Below are 12,623 nucleotides of genomic sequence, written 5' to 3' on the forward strand. Positions count from 1 at the left end.
ACCCCAAAGGGAAGAGCCTTTAGTTTACCACTCCTGCTGTAGCCAGGTCCTAGGCCACTTGGCCAGACTCATGGCCAGTGACCAAGAATACAACGTATCCCTCAAGGTTTTCTCCTGCAAGTGCTGTGGTACCATTCCCCCTCCCTCTCAATGTGGGTAATTGCTGTTCTAGATTGATAGCCCCTGCACTACAGTTTCATAAACTTCTCTCATACAAGTACAGACACCCATAAATCAGGCAAAATGGTTTTTCTCTGGAGTCAGATGCTCATAGGGGGAACCCATTGGATTAGTAGGAGAGGCAGTGTCAAAGCTTGGCCTTGGGGCCTCAGACTCTGGCAGAGTTACAACCTATTCAACGAAGGGAACTAACACCTATCGAACCTAGAATGATGTAATTTTAAATTTATCATTTCTATTAATTATAGAAGCCTTCCATGACATGATGACAAAATGAGAAGTCATCTTGTGTCACTAATTCATAACAGACCATGCTGAGTGAAGGGTGATTTATGACCCTGTGTGATCTGTTCAATAGCTCAATGCTACTGAAGGTCCAGTAATAGCTTTTCAAAAGTAGTATAGTGGGGCAGCTAGGTGGTGCAGTAGATAAAGCACTGGCCCTGGATTCAGGAGGACCTGAGTTCAAATCTGGTCTCAGACACTTGACACTTACTAGCTGTGTGACACTGGACAAGTCACTTAACCCTCATTGCCCCCCCCCCCAAAAAAGTAGTATAGTGGGGCATCAAGGTGGCGCAGTGGATAGAGCACCAGCCCTGAAGTCAGGAAGACCTGAATTCAAATATGGCCTCGTATACTTACTAGCTGTATGACTCTGGGCAAGTCACTTAACCCCAACTGCCTTTAAAAAAAAAAGCAGTGGTTAGTTTAGGGAGTTTGCAGCTCCAGAAGCCTAACATTCATTCGGTCTGTCCCACTCTACTAGGTGTCTGTCTAAGATTCCAATCAGTTGTTTATGGACAGAAACCTTCAAAAACTTGGGTTTCACAGGGTCATAAGGGCCCAGGGAGGGAAATGGCTGGACAACCCACTTTAGATCTTTAGAGCCACATACTGTTCTAGGCCCCATTCAAAAGAGGTAGGCTTGAGGATGACTTGGTAAAGGGGGGGATAGTTATCAGGATACCGGTGTGGAGGATGTGGGTTCTATAAAATCTTAGGGATCCAGTAAACCTCTTAGCTTCTTTTTGGATTATGCAAAGTTGAGTGTCAGTACCTTATTCTAGACTCTGTCTGGATTCATCTGGGTTTTCCCCATCCTCTATAACTCCCTGTCCTGAAAACCAGGTAGCATCTGCCTAACTCACAGATTACAGAGAGTTAGAAGGGAAGTGGCTATAGCAGAATACTCTGGTCTCCTAGAGAGGATATACCTTTCATCCACCTGGGGATTTGCTTTAATTTGGTGTTAACTGCATGGGATGGCTCAGTCACCTCCAACCTCTGAGCAACTGGCCTTCCAAGAGGACACAGAATACTTCCATTTCCTGTGAAAGCAATGATCGTTTGCCAGCAGCTTGTTCTTGACACTACAGCAAGCCACATGGTGCCACACATAATTAGGGTAGCTCAGGGGGACCAAGTGAAAATGAGATCCAAAATGAAAAGGCATTTGGTAAATCTTAGGTTCCTGCTGAAATCCAGATGAAGGGCTGACAGTTATCTCAAACTCTAATGAACTAAAAGTAGCGTTTAGTTTGCTACTTTGCAGGGGTCTCCACTCAACTAGGAACTTATTTCTCAACCATTAGAAGTTGCTTCTTTAGTTTTGCATGTCAATAGGCTGAGGACAATGATAAGTTGATCAGCTAGATGGTGAAGTGGATGATTTAACATAAGGAAAATTATTAACATAATTGATTACATCAACAATAAAAGTTAAAAAACATGATTATATCAATAGATGCAGAAAAAGGTTTTGATAAAGTTCAACACTCATTTTCCCCCATCTTATTAGTATTTTATTTTTTCCATTTACATGTAAAATACTTTTCAACATTCATTTTTTGTGAGATTTTGAGTTCCAAATTTTTCTCCTTCCCTCTCCCTCCCTAATACTGCAAGCAATCTGATTATGTTAAACGTGAAAATGTGAAAGAACAAAAGGGAAAACCATGAGAAAGAAAAAACCCTCAAAAGTGAAAATAGTATGCTTTGATCTGAATTCAGACTCCATACTTCTTTACCTGGATGTGGAGAAGATTTTCCATTATGAGTCTTGGAATTATCTTGGATCATTGTACTGCTGAGAAGGGCTAAGTCCATGACAGTTAATCATTGTAAAATGTTGCTGTTATTATGTACAATGTTTTCCTGGTTCTGCTCACTTTACTCAGTATCAATTCATCAATTCAAGTCTTTCCAGGTTTTTCTGGAATCTGCCTGCTCATCATTTCTTATGGCACAATAGTTTTCCATTACATCCATATGCCACAACTTTTTTAGTTATTACTCAATTGATGGACATCCCCTCAATTTCCAATTCTTTGCCACCATAAAGGGCTGCTATAAATATTTTTGAGCATGTGGGTCTTTTTCCCTTTTTGATGATCTCTTTGGAATATAGACCTAGTAGTAGGATTGCTGGATCAAAGGGTATGCACAGTTTTATAGCCTTTTGGGCATAGTTCCAAATTTCAGCCCTCATTTTAAAAACACACTTAAAGTATTGTTATAAATGGATTTTTCTGGGGCAGCTAGGTGGCGCAGTGAATAGAGCACTGGCCCTGGATTCAGGAGTACCTGAGTTCAAATCCGGCCTCAGACACTTAACATTTACTAGTTGTGTGACCCTGGGCAAGTCACTTAACCCCAATTGCCTCACTAAAAAAATAAATAAATAAATGGATTTTTCCTTAGGTTGATAAAAACATTTATTTAAAATTATCAGCAAGCATCATTTGTAATTGGGATAAACTAGAAGCTTTCCCAGTAAGATCAGATGTGAAACAAGGATGCCCACTGTCACCAATATTATTCAATATTGTATTGAAAATCCTAACAATAGCAATAAGAGAAAAAAAAGAAATACAAGGAATAAGAATGAGGAATGAGGTAATAAAACTATCTCTTCTTGCAGTTGATATGATGATATACTTGGAAAATCCCAAAGACTCAAGTAAAAAGCTAGTTGAAACAATTTTAGCAAAGTAGCAGGATATAAAGTAAAATCCCATAAATTATCAGCATTTCTATATGTCACAAACAAAACTCTGCAAGAAGAGATACCCCATTTACTTTTTTTTTTAAGTGAGGCAATTGGGGTTAAGTGACTTGCCCAGAGTCACACAGCTAGTAAGTATTAAGTGTCTGAGGCCGGATTTGAACTCAGGTACTCCTGACTCCAGGGTCGGTGCTCTATCTACTCTGCCACCTAGCTGTCCCAGAGATACCCCATTTAAAAGAACTCTATACTGTACAAAACACCTGGGAAGTACACTTGCCAAAACAAACCCAGGAACTATATAAATAAAATTACAAAAAACTTTTTTATACAAATAAAATCAGATTTAAATAATTAGAGAAATATTAATTGCTCATGGGTAGGCAGGGTCAATATAATAAAAATGACAATTTTACCCAAACTAATTTATATATTCAATACCATTCCAATCAAATTACCAAAAAAAAATTTTTTTTTACTGAATTAGAAAAAACAACAACAAAATTTATTTGGAAAAAACAAAAAGTCAAGAATATCAAAGGAAATAATGAAAAAAAATGTAGAGGAAGAAGGCTTAGCAGTACCAGATCTTAAACTATATTATAAGGCAGTAATTATCAAAACTATCTGGTGCTGGTTAAGAAATAGAATAGTAGGGGCAGCTAGGTGGCACAGTGGATAGAGCACTGGCCCTGGAGTCAGGAGTACCTGAGTTCAAAACCAGCCTCAGACACTTGACACTTACTAGCTGTGTGACCCTGGGCAAGTCACTTAACCCCCATTGCCCCACAAAAAAACCAAACAAATAAATATAATAGTAGATCAATAGGATAGAGGCTAATTCTTTCCATGGTTGACAGTGTGAGCTGCTGGTTTTTTTCTTTCCTTTTTTGTTTTTTTTTTGAGGGGCAATGGGGGTCAAGTGACTTGCCCAAGGTCACACAGCTAGTAAGTGTCAAATGTCTGAGACCGGATTTGAACTCAGGTCCTCCTGAATCCAGGGCCGGTGCTTTATCCACTGCACCACCTAGCTGCCCCTCTGCTGGTTTCTTTTGATCCAAATGAATTGTTCCCTTCACATTACTACCTATCCTTTCATTGGTATCACTTTCTTCTCTTTGATAAAATGAAAATATGGCATCTGCAAATCTTTGTGTGTTGATGCTGGCACAGGTAGAGAGTTGGGAGAAGATTTTTATCCCTTTGTTCTTTTAAAGAGATGGGGAATAGCCCTGCTTAAGTGAGGGCTGAGGTGCAAGAGGAAGAGTAGGCACTGATCACTTTTGGAAGTACCATAAGCAAGAGAATCATACCAAGAGCATCATACCCCTAGGCAAACACATTTTCATTCATCAGGAAAGCTTACGCAAAGTGTCATAACTTATATACTGCTCCCCCAAAACACACACACACACACACACACACACACACACACACACACACACACACACCCCTAACAGAGATAAATCCTTGAATCCTTAGGGCAAAATTGAGCCCAGACAGGATCCGCCTCCCATGAGATTCACATACTTTACAAGACAACAACTCTATTGCAACCAAAATTCTTTTGCATCCATCCAAAAGATATGGAGGCTAGAGCTCCCCTCCACCTACAAGTTTTCTACTCTAAAGGGACACTAGCCATTACAGGTGGAGCTCCACTTTACCTCTTACATATGGAATTGACTCAGCATATCCTCCTTTTGGGAGCTTAATCAAGGTATTCTTTATTCTTTATTACAGCTGTAAAGGAAGAGGCATTTCAAACACATAGACAGAGTCTTGTGGCTATGAAAAAACTCCCCACTAAATTACACGGGGCAAAATGTTATTTTTTTATCTTTGGGAAAACAAAATCAAGCAAGAATAATACAAGGTAACAAAGATAATTGAAGGCCTACAGTTGGAAGATTACGCAAAATTTACAATGAAGGTATGACACAAGTATCAGTGGTGGGTCTTGAAATTTTCTGAGAAAAAGATAAACATTAATGGATAATTGATTACAATGAATTTAGTCAAGCAAGTTATAACAAGGTTTTATTGCTCTCCTTGCAGGCAGTAAGCTTTCCCACGGGAATACACTTTCCCATAGTTTCTTCTAGTTAAGAATACCTAATCTACCCAAAGTCCTTTGCAGTAACTCCAAGCTTTCTAAGAAGTATCACAAAATGAGACAAACCTAGAGAGACCTAATTCCACATAGGGATTCAACAAACATTGAAATGAATAAATGACCAAAGAGTTTATATCACTTTTGACATAGGGCTTAGGATGATCAGATAACAGGAGAGACATATCAAAGAATCAAGGGACTACTAAAGTTTAAACTGGCCAACTAGATATCAGGATGGACACACCTAAGAAGTAAGAAAATTCTATAGCAGGAAAGTCATTTAGGCATGGCTACTACCTGAGCTAGGAGATCAAGATAACTCCAGAGGTCAGGACTATTATTCAAAAAGCAAAAAAAGAAAGAAAGAAAGAAAGAAAGAAAGAAAGAAAGAAAGAAAGAAAGAAAGAAAGAAAGAAAGAAAGAAAGAAAGAAAGAAAGAAAGAAAGAAAGAAAGGAAGAAAGAAAGAAAGAAAGAAAAAAGAAATCTCCCAGACTCTCAGGAATCTTTCCCTACCTCACCCTCAAACGGAACTTTCCATTTTCAGGTGGTCACCCCATCTATCCTCTATAAAAGCTTTTGCTTTCTTTTTGTTCTGGGAAGAAGATATTTCTAAGCCATCTCCTCCTCAGGGGTGGAGTCTTTGACTTACCCCTTGGTCACTTTCTCTAGTGCCAAATAAAAAACCATTTAAATTCTAATTGTACTGTATACAAGAGTGTAATTCTTTACAGAGGAATACCTAAGAACCCCCACCACCTTTTCCCCTGTGACAACTTTTTTTTTTTTTTTTTTTGGTGAGGCAATTGTGGTTAAGTGACTTGCCCAGGGTCACACAGCCAGTAAGTGTTAAGTGTCTGAGGCCGGATTTGAACTCAGGTCCTCCTGACTCCAGGGCCGGTGCTCTATCCACTGTGCCATCTAGCTGCCCCTCTGTGACAACTTTCATCTGACTGATATATTCACTTTAAGAAAGCCCAACCTAATCTGCAAAGTACATTATTGGTGGGGGGAAGGGAATATGGTTGGGTGATTCTTTGCTTCTCAAACATGCATTTAAAGTGATTCCATTGACAATAAAGGCCCTTATATATTGTTTGATATATGGCAAAGCATACATAACTTTCCAGGAACACTGATGTGGGATGGAATTTGGGGTCAAACTGATCGTGAGTTGTCCCAAAAGAATTACAAGACTCAGTGACTCAGTTTCCCAAGTCTTGTTGCAATACCGTGAGTGACCATAGGGGGAGACCCAGAATAGTGGAAAGGTATCTCTCGAATAGTGAAAGAAAAGATGGTTATATTTATAGTATAGATAAATTGATTATCAGTTTCATTATAATAATCTCCACCTTGGGGAAGTACAGGGGAGGGCTTGTTCTTCTCATTTTAATATTCTCCACCTTGGAGTATTTCAGGGGAGGGCTTATCCTAATTTGGAGTTCCTGGGGTCCTAAGCCAACCCCCAAGGCAGGTACCTTTTTCAGTGGAGGTGTGTCTTTGGGGTTTACACGTCTTAAGGTGAATCTGGGGAAAAATTTGGCCTTTTCTGCACATGTCTCTTTCTGTTTCCCATGGCTAGTTTCAAAATATCTCAATTTTTCATTAGAATTTTTATACCCTTGTCATTTCCTTTATTGTCTTCAGGTCTCCATGGCCTAGGTCCCTCTGCTCCCGTTATGGGTACTGATTTAGGTGGGTATGAGAACCTAGCATAAGTTATCCATTAACTGGGATCTGACTCCCTTTTAGAGCTAATATCTGAATTAGAGCTTGGGTCTTAGGTTTTTCTATTAACCCCTTTTTGCCTCCTACATCATTAACTACAAAAGGAAAAGGACCCATTTGGATCAATACTAATGACTATTTCTCTAGCATAAACTCTCCTTTCTGTCATCTCCAGAATCATCTTATATAACCAAATCTGCCAATATTACAGGGGGACGAGGTCTGGAGGCAATGTTTCCTTTCTCTTTTCCCAAAGTTATAAATAAACTATGCTACCTGAGCAACCAAACACTGAGCATAGTAAACAGAGTTTAATAGGTAGTTTAGGGGAGTGGTCAGGCAGTGTTTAATAACCTGACTCCCAAGAGACTGTCAGTCTCTGGACAAAGAGGACCACCCAGGGTCTGAGCTCTATAAAGAGATGGCTCTCCCAGGAAGTAGCTTGGGGAATCAGAGGCCTGGGGCTAAGGTTATTCAGGAGAACAGGGTAGAAATGCTATAGGACCCGATGTATATTTCTATAATTAGCTGGATAGAGGACGGAGGGTCCCCAGGTAGGGCAAAAAGATGCTCTAAGACTTTGCTGAGGGAACACAATGATTTGGGGGATTAAAATAAAATTCCCATAGGAGATGGCACCTGAGATTAGTCTTAAAAAAACAAACAAACTAAGGACTCTAAGGGGCAGAAGTGAGGAAGGAGCTCATTCTTAGCCAATGCAAAGACCCTGAGGCAAGTGATGGAACACCAAGTTTAGGGGCCAGTTTGGATGAACCATGAAATGCATGAAGAAGGAGGAGGGGGGAAGGAGGAGGGGGAGAAGGAGAAGAAGGAGAAGGAGAGGGAGAGGGAGGAGGAAGAGGAAGAGACAGAGGAAGAGGAAGAAGAAGGAGGAGGAGGAGGAAGTTTAGAGAAAAAAGGAATAAGTCTAGAAAGCTAGGTTAGGGTCAAATTGTGGAGGTCTTTAAATGTCAGGACGTTGTTACATATCTATATAGCTATAGATACAGATATAGGTATATATAATTATACGTGTCTGAGAGTGTATATACATTATATACATAATATACATACATGTGCATGTATATGTATGTGTATATGCACATGTGTATGTATAGATGTAGGTATAGGTGCAGGTGTATGTGTAGATATAGGTGTAGGTGTAGGTGAAGGTATAGGTATAGGTATAGGTGCAGGTGTAGGTGTAGGCGTAGGTGTAGGTATAGGTATAGGTGTAGGTGAAGGTATAGGTATAAGTATAGGTATATATACATATATACACACATACACACATATGTATATATATACACACATGTGTATATATAAACATATACACATACATACATGTGCATGTAATATATATATATATATATATATATATATATATTCCCCTGTGTGATATGGCAGCCAAAAAACTAATGTCATTTGGGGCTGCATTAAGAGAGGTACAGTTTCCAGGAAGAGGAAGGCTTTCCTGCATGCTGCTCTCATCAGACCTCATCATGATCATAGCTTTCCATTCTGGGAACTATATTTTTAGAAGAACATTGATAAACCAGAAAGTGTTCAGAAGAGGGCAGCAACCAAGAAGGTGAACGTCCTTGAGTCTATGCCATAAGAATATTAGGTGAAAGAATGGGGGATGCTTAAGCTAGAGAAAAGAAGACTCAGGGAGAATGTAATTACCATCTTTAAGGATCTGAAGGGCTCCTCTGGGGAGGAGGTATTAGATTTGTTTTCTCGGCACAGAACCAGGATATATCAGTGGAAGTTGCAAAGAGGTCGATTTAGTCTTGATGGTGGCGGAAAAACCCTCAACTTTCTCATATTTAGAGCTGTCCAGAAGTAGAATGGACTGTCTTAAGAGGTGCTGGATTTCTTCTTTTTTCGCTGTTGTTATTATTCAGTCATTTTAGTCATTTATTACCCTTTGTGACCCCATTTGGGGTTTTCTTGACAAAGATACTAGAATGGTTTGCCATTTCCTTCTCTAACTCTTTTTTTTGGGGGGGGTGGGGCAATGAGGGTTAAGTGACTTGCCCAGGGTCACGCAGCTAGTAAGTGTCAAGTGTCTGAGGTTGGATTTGAACTCAGGTCCTCCTGAATCCAGGGACGGTGCTCCATCCACTGTGCCACCTAGCTGCCCCTCTCTAATGCATTTTTACAGATGAAGAAACCGAGGCAAACAGGGTTAAGTGATTTGCCCAAGGTCACATAGCTAGGAAGTGTCTGAGGCTGGATTTGACTTCAGGATGAGTTTTTCTTATTCTAATCCCAATTCTCTATCTATTGCACGCCTAGGGGTCTTTGAACAGGATGACCTTCAATAGACGATGCTATAGTAAGGATTCATTTTGTGAATGGGTTGGACTAGATGGATGCTGAGGTCCTTTCACTCTCCCGTCCTAAATGCCCAAGTAGTTTCATGGAGGATTTATGGGAGGATGTGGATAGGAATTGCATGGGCTGAGAAAGCATACTATTGTAGAGGGAGTGCCCATAGAGTTAAGATCATGGATTCCCCCCAAAACATGGACTTATGTGTTGTAGTTATAATTGCTTTTAGTTGTAGAGCATGTAAACCAGTTCAAATACATTCAATAAATATTTGCTAACTGCCTACCATATGCCAGGCACTGCACTAAGCACTATGGATACAACTAAGAAAAAGACAATCCCTGCCCTCATGTTGCTTACAATTTAATGGGGTAAGACAATGCACAAAAGGAAGCTGAAAAATGTGGGGGAGGGGAAGGGGGAGGCCACCAGGAAGTACCTGGAGTCGGGGCATGATGTTTATGGAGTCAAAACCAACAGTTGGCTAATGGAAAATGGAGAATTACCTGGAAATTTCTGAGCCCTCTAGAAAGGATGGTGGGGCAACTAGGTCATGCAGTAAACAAGAGCACTGGGTTTGGTTATCAGGAAGTCTCATCAGTTGAAATCTGGCCTTAGATACTAGCTGTGTGACCTTGGGCAAGTCACTTCACCCTGTTTGCCTCAGTTTCCTCATCAGTAAAATGAGGTGGAGAAGGAAATGGCAAACCACTCCAGTTATCATTGCCAAGAAAACCTCAAGGCATTGGAGGAATTTGTTGCTCCGCCCTCCAATCAGAGAAGAAAGGTAACTAAGGGAGCTGAGGGGTTGGATATCAAAAGCTGAATCTGTCTGCATGGTGATGATTTCAGGTGATTAGTTGATCTTGGGGAAGGGGTGCTATTACAGTGAGTAGCAGAACTGCAGATGGAAAATGGGCTATCTCCAGTTGTTCTCTGTTCCACGTGTGTTACTCATCTCCTCCAAATAGGTCATAAATTCCTCACATAAAATTGTGGTTCTTGAATGTCCAGAACATAATAACAGAAAAGGGAGGACAATTGAGTATTAAGCTAACGGTAAAATATGTGGCCATGGCACTGGATTTTTTTATTGGGTGTAAATCAAGTCCCTTGAATGAATCAGAAAGAAAATAATCTAATAGGACGAGGCCATAGCTCCGGGTGATGTTTAAAAGTTAGTTCTCTGAGTCCAAGAGACAGACTCAGAGAGGAACAAAGTTCCTAAGTTGTAGGAAGTGACAGGGAACTGGAGAAAGGGGAGTGGTAAAAGACGTGTAGGCAGATGCAGTCTCCACAAAGAAAGGGGCCAGGACTCTGGGAAGGAGGCTGCTTTGGGTAGATCAGGCATGAGGTGTGTGAAGCTGAGACAGAAGCCTTGTTCAGGAAATCCCTGGACTACAGACTACATGACAGTTATCCTATACAGAATTGTTTGCAGGAGCCTGAATCCATTTTCCTTGAGCACAGGGTGGAGAGGGAGGATGGGGGGGGAGGGGAGAATGATGGGGAAGTTTGTTGAACTTTGTTTTCAATATTAACTTTGCCTTTATAAACAATGATAATTACTGGCAATTGCTACTCAGGGTTATACTGACTGGTAATACAGTTGGAAAGAAGCAACTGAATGAAGCAACATCTCCATTAGAGAGATAGAGAGAAATTTAATACTGAGATATTATTTCAGAAGTGTTAACTTTTGCTGGGGATTTGGAGATGTCAAAAAGATAAAGAGTTAGGGAGTGGGGGCAGCTAGGTGGTGCAGTGGATAGAGCACTGGCCCTGGAGTCAGGAGTACCTGAGTTCAAATCCGGCCTCAGACACTTACCACTTACTAGCTGTGTGACCCTGGGCAAGTCACTTACCCCCAATTGCCTCACTTAAAAAAAAAAGAGTTAGGGAGGAGCTAGGTGGCACAATGAATAAAGCACCAGCTCTGGATTCAGGAGATCCTGAGTTCAAATCTGGCCTGACACTTGACACTTACTAGCTGTGTGACCTTGGGCAAGTCACTTAACCCTCATTGCCACCCCCCCAAAAAAAGGTAAAGCATTTAAGATGTCTACTGGACATCCAGTTCAAGATGTCTGAAAGGCTGTTGGAGATGTGAGACTGGAGGTCAGCAGAGAGTTTGAGGGAGGATAACTAGATTTGAGAATCATAGTATAGAGATCACCAAGTGAAGTACTATAGGAAGAGAAGAGGGACCAGAACAGGACCCTGAGGACACCTATGGTTAGAAGGTATGATTTGAAATGAGGATCCAGCAAAGGATACAGAGGAGAGACAGTGGTGACCTGAAAAACTGGAGAGAAGAGACTGATCAATAGTGGTAAAAGTTACAGAAAAGTCAAGGAGAATGAAGATAGGCAAAAGGCTATTGGATTTGGCAACTAAGAGATCATTTATAACTGGAGAGAGCAATTTTGGTGGAATGATAAATTTGGAAGTCAGGTTGTAAGGGGTTATGAAGCGAGTGGGAAGATGGTCTTTCCAAGGAGTTTGGCTACACAGGGCCAGAGAGATATAGGACAATAGTTAGCAGGGATGGAAGGACCAAGTAAGGGATTATTTTTCAAGATGGGGAGGCATGGGCTTGTTTGTAGGAAGTAGGGAATGAGTCAGTTGAGAGGAAGGGATTGAAAAGTCATTTACTGAAGATTAAGGATGAAAGAGGGGGCAGTCTATTGGAGGGGATGGGATAGAATTGGATCACTTGAACACACTTAGGGATTAGCCTTGGTAAGGAGTAAAAACTGGTGGGATGGGAGACCCCAAGAAACTGAAAAAACCCTAAACTTTATCAGAAGTAAAAAAGCAATCCTTAAACTTTAGACATTGAAACTAAAGATTTCAGGGGGGGAAATCCCTGTTTCACACCTCAGGAACATGATGTTGCCAAGACCAGGGATCATGCAGACCCCGGGATAGAGACATTTCTATCTATGATGTAACCACCGATAAGCATATCAAAATCTACAAGGGGGGCAGCTAGGTGGCACAGTGGATAGAGTACCAGCCCTGAAGTCAGGAGTACCTGAGTTCAAATCTGGCCTCAGACACTTAACACTTACTAGCTGTGTGACCCTGGGCAAGTCACTTAACCCCAATTGCCTCACTAAAAAAAAAAAAATCTACAAGGAACATAGATGGCATGCGAGTTCCCATACTTGCACATCAGCAAGATGAGTACATCACATGACCCCCAAACGCCTCCTCTCAATACCCCCTCCTTGGTAATTTTTGCAATCTCA

This window comes from Dromiciops gliroides, chromosome 4 (genome assembly GCF_019393635.1).
Source record: "Dromiciops gliroides isolate mDroGli1 chromosome 4, mDroGli1.pri, whole genome shotgun sequence".
Classification (NCBI taxonomy): domain Eukaryota; kingdom Metazoa; phylum Chordata; class Mammalia; order Microbiotheria; family Microbiotheriidae; genus Dromiciops; species Dromiciops gliroides.